This window comes from Camelus ferus, chromosome 14 (genome assembly GCF_009834535.1).
Source record: "Camelus ferus isolate YT-003-E chromosome 14, BCGSAC_Cfer_1.0, whole genome shotgun sequence".
Taxonomy (NCBI): domain Eukaryota; kingdom Metazoa; phylum Chordata; class Mammalia; order Artiodactyla; family Camelidae; genus Camelus; species Camelus ferus.
In genome coordinates this window covers 67,408,937-67,422,892 of record NC_045709.1, presented here as the reverse complement: position 1 = coordinate 67,422,892, position 13,956 = coordinate 67,408,937, and positions in this window count along the sequence as shown.

Here is a 13,956-nt window from a genome sequence, read left to right as displayed (position 1 = left end):
TCTGAACTCAAGCTGGAGAGCTGCAAATGCCCTGAATCACTTTTATAATTTCTAATGTGAATGTTCATTGTGTCATGTACACAAAAAATAGGGTCTTGTGGTCATTCCACATCAAAAGACTAAATTTGTCTGACCTTGGAGGACTGAGGACCTTGAAGGATGTCTTTAAATAACTGGAGGCAGCCGTCATCTTGCTTAATGCAGCTGCAGGAGTAACGCTGGCTTACCCAGTTCATAGGACCCTTCCAGACTTTTTAAATTTCTCACAATGTCTTCATTTTGCATTTGAAAATGAGATTGAGTGTTGTGTTACTTTAAGATTAGTTGTCAAGTAAGGTCGGAAAGACTCTTCATTTCATCCTTTCTTTCGCTGGGATAAATATCAAACATAATAAGGTTCTTCAAGGCTTAATTAACATTTTTCTGTCCTTTAATATTACATCCTGGATGGAGAAAGCTAATCTGACTAGTTCAGAATTATCGAGCTACCCATCTTCAATAACAGAAAGTGTGTTCACTACTTAAGATTTTGCAAGAATCACTGCATCTCCCCTTTGCCGGTGTTGACGCAGCCGGCATTAACTTTTATGGGGTGTGAAATCAAGCAAACTGGAACTAATTGAAGTGTTAGTCAACACTGTACTCAAATTGAATACAGCAAGATTAATATGGCTCAGGTAATAATTGAAACACACATCTCATTCCAGATAATCTCATCTGCAAAGTAATCAATGTGTTTTATGTCATAAGAATGAACAAGTATGTTTACGTATCTATCTGTCCATCTCTCATCTATCTCTCTATAGATATGCCTACATATGTGTGTAAATATATTATCTAAGAATCTGCACCATATGCTTGCAGCACTATAAAGGAACAGTATAGCCCGATGTTGAATATGGCTTTTGAGTCAGACAGATTTAGGTACAAATCTTAACTGCATGCCTTTTGGCAATTCATTGTCTGCAAAATAAAGATAGCAATACCTATTTCAGAGCTAAATAATTACTATAAACTCTTAATACAATGTCAGGACAGACTATGAACTCAACAAATGGTGCTACATTAAGGAAACAGAGCAGTGACTCAGTCCAATAAAACATGTAAACCTGTATCTATAACATATATTCAATTACTCCACCTATCAGACCTCATTTTCTCATTTCCTTGTCAGGCTGTAGTCAGGCCAATCTAGTAGTTCTTAATGGGGGACAATTTTGCCTCCCAAGTGACATTTGGCAATGTCATTTTGGCTTGTCATGACTTGAGGGAGAGCAGTTGCTACTTGTATCTAGGGGATAGAGGCCTGAGATGGTGCTAAATATGCTACAATAGCCCAGGACAGCTGCACCCAGCAAGCCATCATCTGCTCCAAAATGCCAGCACTCCAGATACGGGGAAACCTTGGGCTAATCTCATTCTATTTGGATTTTATAATGCTCATACTAAACCAGTAATTCAATATTTATTGAGTGCCCACCATATGTCAGGCTGAGTATTAGTAGAAGACGAGGCCTTTTTCTCATGGTGGTGACAGTGTAGTCTGTCTGCCCTTCTTTTGCTGTCTTTCTTCCATCCTCAAATGTCCTTCCTCTCAGGGTAAAGCCACCTTTACAGAACTTCCAGGAAGCCATTTGTGGCCTCTCCAATCTTCACTAATCTCCTTTTTTCCAAATGGCCACCCAACTAGTAGACCAGCACACTCTTTTATACCTACGTATATACCGTCATGGATTGTTCATTAATGGTCTTAAATACACTAATTCTATCTTCACAGGAAAATCTTAATTAGAAATTACAGTTATTTTCCCCAAATACTTATTTATTGATGAATTTACATGGCAAGTATGAATTCTTCATTTATGCACTCAGATGTGCAAAAATCTAACTCTTTGTTTCTCTAACTGAAGTAAATTTTTGTAATGAGCCATTTTACCTGGTAATGGAAAACTTAATGTTATCAATTCAGGATAAATTCAATTGCTTGAGAGCTTCACCAGTTGTCTCAGGATAAATTTGACCCATGACAGCTCTGTATCTTCCAAATTTCTCCCTAGAAAGTCATCTAGGTGCTGGGATATTTATGTGATCAGGGGTCGTGGGGGCAGGGAGAGGGTGGGGAGTGCAGATTGTCTGAACAACCCATACTTTCCTCATCTCGGCTGAAAGAACACAGTCAGCTAGTTCAGGCCACATTCAGGCATAAAAGAGAGGGCTCTTCTTGCTCCCCATCAAGGAGCAGAGAGAGTCCACCAGGTTGCCCTACACCTGCCTTCTCTTATACTCTAGTCTCTGTGCCAAGTTTGCCCCTTCTTCATGGTGGGTGGACACGTGATCTCTTCTCGGGGACACTCCACAGGACCTACCTACATTGTTTTACTTTTCTCCTTAATTCTATCTCTATTTAAAATGATTTTCATGTGGCCTAGGGATGTCTTATATGTGTGTATGTGGGAGGGGAGTAGCGAAAAGGGGATTGGTAGCTAATATTTGTTCTGCTTATTTCCTAGCCTGTTCCTACACCTGAAATGCCACTTTTAAAGGCTAAAGTCCAAAAATATTGACTTTGACAGTCTGCTTCTAGGCAATGGAGAGAGCCCAGGGTAATCAGAAGTCCAGGAAAAGTCAGGTCTACAAATCCTCTGCCAATTCCCTGGCAGCATATGGTGCCCAATGGACCAACTTTATTAGCGCTACTCCCACTGCCATGCTCCTCCCCACTTACTCATGCAGCTTGTTTCCAGGTTTTACCTTTGGAGGTTTCCTTATGCCTAGAATTTTCAGTGTGTCTTCCTCTCTGTAGACACTCTCTTACTTCAAATCTGGCTTTAATGCACATCCCTGTAGGCAGGAAATTACCCATGAATTATTCCATATCTAATGAAAACACTGGATAATTTTGCAAAAGCCTTATTTGATTCCTATGTTTTCTCAAGTTGTAAATTTCTAAAATCAGAGCTCTTCACCTAACTGCACAGTGGCAGTTAGCATACTCTGAGAATACAATAATAAACTGCATTTATGGTTATATATGTAAAATATACAAGCATTTATACTTCTAATATCGTCTATTACGTGAAATAAGGAAACACTTGAATTAATTTAATACACGAGTTTAATACAGCTTGGGCAATGCTGTAGTTTCTTTGTAAATATCCAGTATGAAAATAAAGCTGAATATGGAAGAAGATGCCTGGTAACAACGGTTCTCTTATTGAAATATGTACTTTATGGGCATTCCATATTCTGCATCCTCACTACATTCATTTAATGGTATCATAAATATTTGAGTACTAACCTGAATCTGTTCATCCCTTTGTACAAGCAATTTCATTTTCCTTTGCTTTCTGGGATAGTATCAATTGCCCATCTTTGCACCTCTAAACAAAAGCAATCCAATCTCCCACTATTTTTCACCTGGTGCTAGTCATAGCAGCCAGAAAAATGGAATCTTCTGGTTAATGTCATCATTTGCATAGCTATTGGTATTCCAGTGCATCATTGCATCAGAGAATGAAAGAAAAGTAACACTGTATTTGATTCAATCAAGAAACAATTAGTGTCAAAAGCCTGATGTCCAAACCTAACCTTCTAATTATAGTTTCCTTCCATATGGGATTGTACCATGAGGTACAAAGCCTTATCCTTCAGGAAAAACAAAAGAGAGCTTACACTCTACAGGAGAAATCCGCAACAGAACTGCCTTTGAATACAAGAATAGAAATTGTATGTGTCTTTCTCCAGGGAAACTTTGGTCCGGCACACTCCTGAAATCAAATATTTCTATGAGTGTTCACTGAGGATGTGATTGCCTGTTTTACTGCTAGATTAGGTCAATGCTGCCATTGCAATCTGGTATCACTTTACAAGCAAGGCAATTTCACACAATTAATTTCCTTCTTTAAAGGAAGCAATAAAGGACGGCAATCGGAAATCTCACAACTTATAACATTCTTTACTGACTGGTGTACACATCTGCAAAGACAATTTGTGTATGCTTACCCAAGTGCATTCAATTTTTAAATGATGGAGTATTCACAGATCCATTATGAACTTCCTGTAAATAAACAAATAACAACTACAAACACAAAACAGTGCTGTGAGACGCAGAGTTCGGATTGACTCACAGATCTGAAATTTCCTTAAGGTACTTCTGTGTTCTTTGGGGGTTTAAGAGTGTGGTTGTAATGTACAAAGGTGGAAAAAAGGAGTGAAACACCGGAAAGTAACATAGTATGAAGACAGAATCTCATATCTAATTCATGCATTGGCAAACATTGTTTGCATTGATTGCATAATTATTTTCTTTCTTTTTTTAAGTTAAAAGGCCACTTATAGTGCTATAAAGTATAGCATAAGCTCTTTTTTCTCTTATGTGGACATACTTTGCTTTTTGGACATCCTTTTACTGTCAATACTTACATCTGTTGTTTAAAAAGCTATTCGTGGTGCAATTGCTTTTTAAATGCAAACCCATATGTGTGATCTCTAGAGGAACTGGTAAATTTCACCAAATGGGCATCCCTAAATTACATGCCATCTGTAGCTAGTGAAGAGAGGACTAAACCTGCTCAGCTGTGATTTTGCACCAATGTTTCCATCATTTTGATTGGCTCTAGGGAAATCATCCGTTTTTGGCATGAACGTTTTCTAACCCCAACAGGTTATTATGATCTGTTTGAGTTGCACTGGCTCAAAGAATATTCTATTTTGGCACACGTTAAACCTCATTCGGCTTTCTGCATTGGTTTCTTTACCACGTTTTACTGTTATGGCTTAAAATCTTTTTTTTTTTTTTTTTTTTTTTTTTTAGGTTTCAAACTAGTGAAAAGCTGGTAAAGGTAATTCCATTGCTTACATGGAGTTGTTTAAACTGTCAAAAGAAAAGCAAGCCCCCAGATTGCACATTCTAACAGTTGAATTACCTTAGTAAAAATTACCGTTATACACAATAAAAGATCATGGCTAAAAGACCATGTTGGAAAAAAATGTAAGAGGGTAAATCTCTAGTACACATTTTCACAAGGGCTCCCCTGCAAATAAAAAAAGGAAGAATATTCACTCATTTTTACAAGTGCAGTTTTTCCACACTTAATTTTTTTTTGGCCAAAGGCTGTTTTAGACTCAGATATTTTAAACTATGGATAAAGTCCCAAAACATCAATACACAGTAAAATGCTGAACTGAAATTCTAAGTATTCTTTCAATGACTACTGTTGAGTTTTTACATATGAAATTACTCACAGTTGAATTAGGGATGGTGGCATGTAAGATTCATCCTAATCATGTCACTTCCTCCTTTTGCTTTTAATGCATCCTAAAATTTTTGGAAAGATGTTGAAACAGCTCAAAGTCAAAACATTAGCAAGGTAAATATCATGAGTGTTATCACAACCATAAGCAGGACACTGATGTGCTTTTCCCCCTCCCTTCTATAGTCATTCCCAATTGTCCCTTTGACTTGAATCAGAACAGATGACTGGGTTGTATACATATGAGAGAAAAGGGTCCTATCTCAGAAGATACACACAGTAGGAGACTCAGCATGGGTCACAGTGAGGAATGTCAACACCAGGATGTAGAAAAGAAGTGGACCGAAACTTACACTTATAATCAATATGGCAGATAGCTGTGAAGAGGAAGTAGAGAAGACAGAAGAAAAGAGTGCATCAAAAGTCAAATATATACTGATGTAAAGGGGCAGGAGAAATGTAGGCATGTGATTCAACACTGATTAGATGCATACTATTTCTCTGAAGTCTTTTTGAAATTCTAGGTTTTGACTCTCTCCTTAAACCTGCCAGTTTTCAAAGAATGTCTATTCAGGGTCAGCGCAGAGAACTAGCTGATTAGGACTGCAGTAGAGCAATAGAATAAGAGGGACAAAAATCCAGAATTAAATTTTTTTAAATCTAAAAAAAAAAAATTGGCACCGTTAAGTGTGTCAGAAACACTTATAAAAATATACCCTGATCTTTACATCTTTACTCTCATCTTGTATTTCAACGTATGAAATAACACTTCTGTCACCTCTTGCATGATTTAATTTATTGGGTACATTGCATAGAAATATTTTAGTGAGGTTTTGGCTGAAAACTGGCAGGAAGAGCAGGCAAATATTTCCAAAATATGTGGAAGATAAAGTTTTCAACAGTGACCTCTTTCGTTTAGGGACAAGCAATGGTCAATGACGTATGGTCACTTTATAGTCAGGAAATCCTGGATTCATAATATAATAGCCCATTGGAATTTGTATTGGAAATTCCAGGTCTTTTAGCAACAATTAGCAACCCTTGCAATTTTGGTTTCACACATGTATTTAATTAAGCTAACAGAAAATTCACACTTAAAATTTTCCCGATATTAAACAGGAAATCTCATGTAGAAAAAATAATGTAGGAATTTTCCAGTCAATATCTTCAAAACTTCTTGAATTATCTCCCTCATAACCTTATTAAGGAGACCCTTGTCAGCCATTTCTCCTTATACATGCTAACACCCACACATAAGGGGAATTTTATGGTATCCTGTCTGATTTGAATAGGGTTGTAGATAGATATGGATAAACTAGATATTCTTAACTAAATAGAAAAGAAAATAGACAAATACATAAAGCAAGAGTATAATAGCAGAGTAGAGGAAATAATTCCAAGGGAGAACTGCTGGAAAGAGAGAGAAGCAGAACCTTGCCCTTTTGATCACACATCATGTACCTGACCTCTCAGGAGCAGAGCTAAAGGGAAAAAAAAAATGGTGGGGGGAAGAGGAGGATGGCCTTGTTCTGACCTTTTGAAATATGATATTTGTATTCTGTGACGCTGATGATCAGAATTTTATGTAGGTCTGTTTAACAATCTCTGCTAAATTGTAGACAGACATTCAAAAATAGTTTCATAGATCTAACTAAGCAGCAAGTGATATAACTGCCAGCTAGAATAGAGGGGGTGAAGCCACACATTGGTTCACTTTCTTGCAGTGTAGCTATAATTATTTAAAATGTGTTTGGCCTCCTTTGGGAGGGATCTGGGAAGATTCATATTTGAGAGAGTATTACTGAAAAAACAAAGACATTTAGGGGAAAGAATGCGCTTTTCTTTTTTGGGGGGGCGAGTGTAATCAGATTTATTTATTTATTTATCTTAATGGAGGTACTGGGAATTGAACCCAGGACCTCATGCATGCAAAGCACACATTCTACCACGGCACTATACTCTCCTTCCAAGAGCACTCTATTTTGCTGTACCTAGCTTCCACTATCCCCTTGGTTTGATTACATGGACATTTTCATTGTTACAAAGTCCCAATAGCAAGAGAAAAGAGAGTGTGGTTTGTATACTGTCTTAGAAAAAATGCGAATATAAATTTCTGTATGTGTGTGTTTGTGTATGGGGGGTGTATTTGCTTGATGAGGGCTTGAAATACACCTAGCAGATTATTAGTGTTTCTAAGTAGAATTGCTAGAAGTTTGTCTATAATAAATAAAAGTTCTTATCTCCAGGGGCAGAACTACATCTGGAAAATTATTTTCCATTCTAGAAACAAACCGTTAAAAACAATATCAAAAATTAGAAAGCACTCAGATGAGAGTAGTCAGGGTATTAAAATAATACAACATGCTATTTTGTGACTAATGACTGAAGAAAGTGGGTTTAGATAGATGAGGGAAGACTGATATTAAGCTGTTGTCAGTATTTGAAGGACTTAGACTAACATTGTTTTATGTTGTTCTATTGAATAAATCTAATAACAAAAATGAAGACAATATGTGGAGACATTTATGACATTCAGAACTGTCCAAACATAGAGCAGGTCTCCAGTCAACAAAGGTGTGCTAAACTAGAAATGTTTTTGTTCAGTTTATTTAAATACAGAATAAATAGATTAATACATTGGATTTAAGACCTTGCCTAAATCTGAGAAGCTATGATATTATCATGAACCAGCATTATTTTGGGGGTGTTTTTCTTTGATCCTATGTAATTACATCTTACAAATACAATAGACATCGTGAGAGGCTATCCAGTTAAAGGTTTCTAGTGTATTGTTTTATCCCGTGTGTTAGAGAGTTTCTGATAGCAATATTTGAGAGATTGCACTTGAATTATAAAACTGAAATACATATATTTTGCAAAAGTCAAAGCCAGGATTTCATGAACAACGAAGTTTTAAAGTTGTTAGTCAATCTCGAGTAATTTTTTTTCTCCCATAAAGTGAACTGAGTTCAATATTGCATTCTTTTCTAAGCTAGGTAATTTTTATGTAGGCCGTTCTTGAATATGTTAAGGAAATTTTCCTAAGAAATACCCCCACCTATGTGTTTCCATTCTAATATGCATTATGGCTCTCATGGAGGTTTTCCCATTATTTTTGCTTATTATACTTAAAGAAATATTTATCTTTGATGTCCAGGATACAGAATTCTTATTATCTGCAGCTGCAGGCTCCTAGTGATTGACATTTTAAGGCTATTATGTAACACTAGCACTTAAAATATACTGAATTTTACTTCAAAATTAAAAATATATTAGCTTAGAAAAGGAAACGTTACAAGTACTTATTGAAAGATATATAAAAAACAAACAATAGTGTTTGCACGGCTTGTACGAGCTACTGGGAGAGAGCTGATTTTCTACGTTTCCTCCCAACTACGTAATTCTGGGAGCTTAAGATCAGTCCTTGTGGGAGTACTTACACCCTGGAAATTGGCAAATATTATAAATAGGGCTTTTTTTTCCCCTGAAAATAATTAATTATTAAACATTTACTGACATACTGTTGGTAAAACTTAATCATATCATGAGAGATGTTTATATATTGAAGTTTAAATCCCAAGCAATAATATTGTCATATTTTAATTATATGTGTACTTGTTATTAACATATTATCTATATGTAAATTGAGCTATTATGTGACATTTAAATTCATTAAAAAAGGTATTTAGTCATTCTTTTTTAAATTTTCTTTTATTTGGGGGGGGAGGCAACTAGGTTTGTTTATTTATTAATGGCAGTACTGGGGATTGAACCCAGGACCTTGTTCTTGCTAAGGACATACTCTACCACTGAGCTATACCCCCCAATTCTTTTTTTATTTTCTAGGATTATATTCATAATGGTTATAAATTATATATATGCTACCAGAGAAAATAAATTAAATATACATGAGATAATATATAGAGACTAAGTACAGGCGAACATAAAAAGACAAAGCCAGTCACTTCTGGTTATACCCAGGAGGGAAATTGGATTTCCCAGTGGAAAAAATATATATGTGAAGAGGGGTAAGTTGTCATATATTTATTTGAAAGAATGATCATCATCTTTATTTAAGAAATCTAACACCTCAGCTGTGTGTAGTAGAGAATCCCAGCCTTGTCCACCAGAGCAAATCCAAAGTGCCTACTCATGTCTTGAAAATTTATGGAGTAAGCCAACCAGAAATTCTTTTGCATTTCTCTTCCTAGAAGAAAAATCTTCCTAAGAGAAAGAGGTAAGGTAGAAAAGCTAGCAGAATAACAGAAATACTCTCATTAAAAGGGGGTGATTCTAAATACAACATAGTATACTAGCACTCAGATCTGTCTCAGCCCACAGTTGGAGCATTAGCAAGATTGGAGAAAGCAGATGTCATTGCAATTCTAAGATGGTAGAGAAGAAGGTAGTATAGCTTTAATGATCCTTTAACTGAAGACAACATAAGAAAAGAAAATGTTTCACCCTCTTCACCACAATTACTAAACAAAACCAGAACCATGAGGATGCACCTGTCTTAATCAGAGAGAGCACTATGTCAACAGGTAAGAAGTAAATATACTTCCTTACAAGCAAACTTAAGCCTCTGTTGAATCCCACAAATCACGTGTGGGATTTGACAGAAATTTAGGGTCCTGCAGGAATAAGTGAAGAAACACCACCAACAAAATAAGGGTTACAATGACATAGCAACTCATGTTACCAACTCAATGAAAATCAGCTAAAACTATTTGTTGGCATTTTAAACAAGTTTCCCAATTTCCTTGGTTAAGATCCTAGCTATATGAGTAGTGACTTACATTTTCACTTGATTAAATCACGGAGTCAAAGAACTGATCAATGAAATAAAAAACAAAGGGTAAAAACGAAATCAGAAACAAAATGTTGACTACTGAATTTTTCACCTTTAATAACCAGGATATTACACCATGGCAACAGATTAGGGAAATCCTAACTGTTCCCTTTTGATCAACCTGATACAGGTAGGGAGGCAGAGGCATAAATAATGACAGCTACTCTATTCATTGCTGAAGCTTCAAATAAACCAATAGTTGCTTTTCTGTGTATGTGTGTGCACTTATAGGAATACTGGTTTCACACTTCCCTATGTGATCAGTCTTCCATCTATGGGTAGTTATTACCAACCCTTATACTATTTAAAAATATACATCACATATAAAACATAAATGTACAAATTAGTTACATAAATATATGAAATAAAATTAAACATTATATTTGGAATAAGTTAATGAGAGATCATTATTTAATGCTATGATGGATAAGAAGAATTTTTACCTTCCATTATTTTTGTGTGTGTGTACATTCTTTTTGAAACGAGTAAAGAGTCAAAGATGATAAACTCATATTTCCCTCTTTCTGTTTGTCTCATGAGACGGAGGCAAAAGGAAGCAATGGAAACAGAACATTTATACTTTACAAAAGAAGAATTTAAAGGACTCATTTTGTTATCTGGAAAACTAAAAAGACACCAGGGTCTAAGTGAAAACAAAGGCTATAAAGAACTATCATATTATGAGGGATTCCATTATTTGCTATCCTTTGACCCTTTTCCCTCTTATTTTTGTTTTATATGTTTGTGTGTGTGGCGGGGGTTCTTTGCTTGATTTTCCATCTTGGGGCGCATTGTTAGAAAGAGATCTGCACAACATAGTGTGTGCAAACACAGAGATAGTTATATAAAGATTCCCTCCCTGCTTGCCACATGCTGAATAAATTTTGTTCCTTGGAGACTTTGTCTAGTTTCCCAAGCCTAGGGCCAAAAATGATCATTCTTAAACATAATGCTGAATTTGATATCTGTAACTCTACTGAATCTTGCTTTGTTCTCTTAGATGCACAGAATATATGCAGTACTTTCAAGGAGAAATCCATGGCTTAAAACTCACCATTGTCTCATATTCATGCGAACATTACATGTATGGTTAAGATACACTTCAAGTTTTATTTTCCTATTTTTTTTCAGATCTAGGATATTAAATCATCTTCTATACGAAGTGACTCAAATTTTATTCATCCTTGAGGTGAAATAAGAAAGATATAATATTTTTAAAAAAAAATCTAAAGACTTAAGAGACTTTTGAGCATTTTATTCTTACTGCAGACATACCTCATTTTATTGCCCTTTGCTTTATTGTGCTATGAAGATATTATGTGTTTTACAAACTGAAGGTTTGTGGCAACCCTGTGATAAGTAAGTCTGCGGGCACCATTTTTCCAACAGCATTTGCTCACTTTGTGTCTCTGTGTCACATTTTGTTAATTCTCACAATATTCCAAACTTTTTCATTATTATTTTATTTGTTACAGGGATCTGTGGTCAGTAATCTTTGATGTTACTATCGCAAAAATATTATAACTTGCTGAAGGCTCAGATAATGGTTAGCCTTTTTTTTTATCAATCAAGTATTTTTAAATTAAGTTTTGGACATTTTTAGAAATATTATTGCACACATAACAGACTACAGTATAGTGTAAACTTAACTTTTATGAGCACTGGAAACCAAAACATCTGTGGAAATCTCTTTATTGTGATATTGGCTTTATTTGGGTGGTCTAGAACTAAACCTACAATGTATCTGAGGTATGCCTATATTAACATGAACATGTATTAAAAGTATTTCAGACAAAAATACTGGTGCTTCGTTCAGGTAAATGTTTTTTAATTCAAACATTTTAAGAACAGTTTTAGATTCACAGCAAAACTGAAGGTAAGGTACAGAGATACCCCATATACTTTCTCCCCCTGCTACATGCATAGCCTTCCCTCAGAGTGGAACCTTTGTTACAGCTGGTGATATTGTTGGTTAATGGTTACATTGACATATCATAATCACTCAAAGTCTGTAGTTCAAATTACATTTCACTTTTAGTATGGTACAACCTATGGGTTTTGACAAATTGACACTATAATTATGATGACATATGGAATATTTTCACCCTAAAAAAATCATCTGTAAACCTATTCCTCCTTCCCTCCCCAACCCCTGGCAACCACTGATCTTTTTACTGACTCCATAGTTTTGTCTTTTCCAGAATATCATATAGTTGTAGTCATAGAGTATGTGGCCTTTGCAGATTGACCTCTTTTACTTAGAAATACGTATTTAAGTTTCTTCCATGCCTTTTCATGGCTTGATAGCTCATTGTTCTTTAGTACTAGATAATATTCCATTGTTTGGATGTATCACAATTTATTTGTCCTTTCACCTATTGAAGGACATCTTTGTTGCTTCCAACTTTTGGCAATTATAAGTTGCTATGAATATCCATCTGCACGTTTCTATGTGGAATACAGTTAAATTTTAAATATCAAATAATCAGCCAAGTCAAGTGGCTTGGTTTCATTATCACAAACAATATGAATGACTTAAAAATGTCTATATATTTAAACTTTTATAGTTTTTTATTAGTATCTGTTCAAGGAAAATAACTGGCAATCAATGTTGGTTATTTACTTAAGAGTGTCTGTATAAACTCATTATATTTAAAAATAATTACAGACTTTTTATTTATTTTACTTACAAAGAGAGACTTGAAGTGTGTTCTTGGATTCTTGATGTTTTTTAAGATAATGTGGATTCAGTATTAGCATTTCTTTGGTTTGTTTTCTCTTTTCAAGTTTCTCTACTGATTGTTACAATTCTCCAAATTTAACAAAATACAGTGAAACATGATAAATAGCTTACCATACTTGAACAATTGAACAACCAGTGGCATTATTCCAGTTAATAATTCATAATTCAGAGAAAATTGGAGGCCATGAGTACACATATTTTCCTATAATGTAACTATTTGTTTCTTAATGTATATCAAATATGATAAGAAATAATTTATTTTTTTATCCAATACATGTTTTCCCAGAAAGTCCACAGGTGGGTACTTGGCACATTTATTAGTATTTTTATTATTTTTGATTATAAAAGAATGCATATACATTTGGAAAATTTGGAAAATGTAAAAAATAAAAATAAAAGAATTACTTTATCTATAAAAATATCCAACAGATAAAATGTTATATTTCATTGCTCCATTCTCTTGATTTCCATAGTCACCATTTTCTACTTATTTTTATATTCAGAACCCTCCTAATGAGGCCCATTTTGTTCTTGGAAAAGCATAAATCTCACTTCTATTCCAGTTGATTTTTTTAGGATAATCTCACTTTTTAATTTTCATTTTGACTAAATGTATTAAAATGTTACCTAAAGGTAAAGTCACTCCTGGCTTAAACTGAACTAAGAAGATTTATTTGCCTCCGAGGGTGGGAACACAGGACTAGATTTAGTTACTGAGCCATACAATGCCTTCTCCAGAAGGTGGTTATTTTTCTGAGAGTATCATAAGGTATACGAGGTCTTAATCTAGTCCGACATTGACATTTCCAAATTAATGCTGCATTGTTTTCAATAATTGTCTTGTAATTCAGTCTTATTATACTTCTAGAGAATGATGCTTTTTATAACATTGACCCCTACACCATTATTTCCCACATTTTTCTTCAGTGAATTCAAGAGGGATGCTGTCTGCTCTTGCCCATGGCTACATTCCAGTGCACAGTGGAGTTACCTGATACAAAGGAAAAGAGTGTCCTGTCATAGAGAATTCACACCATAAACATCAGAGAAATTAATGGAAATAATATGATACTATTAGAAGTGTTTCCTGCTCTCCCAAAATGAGATTG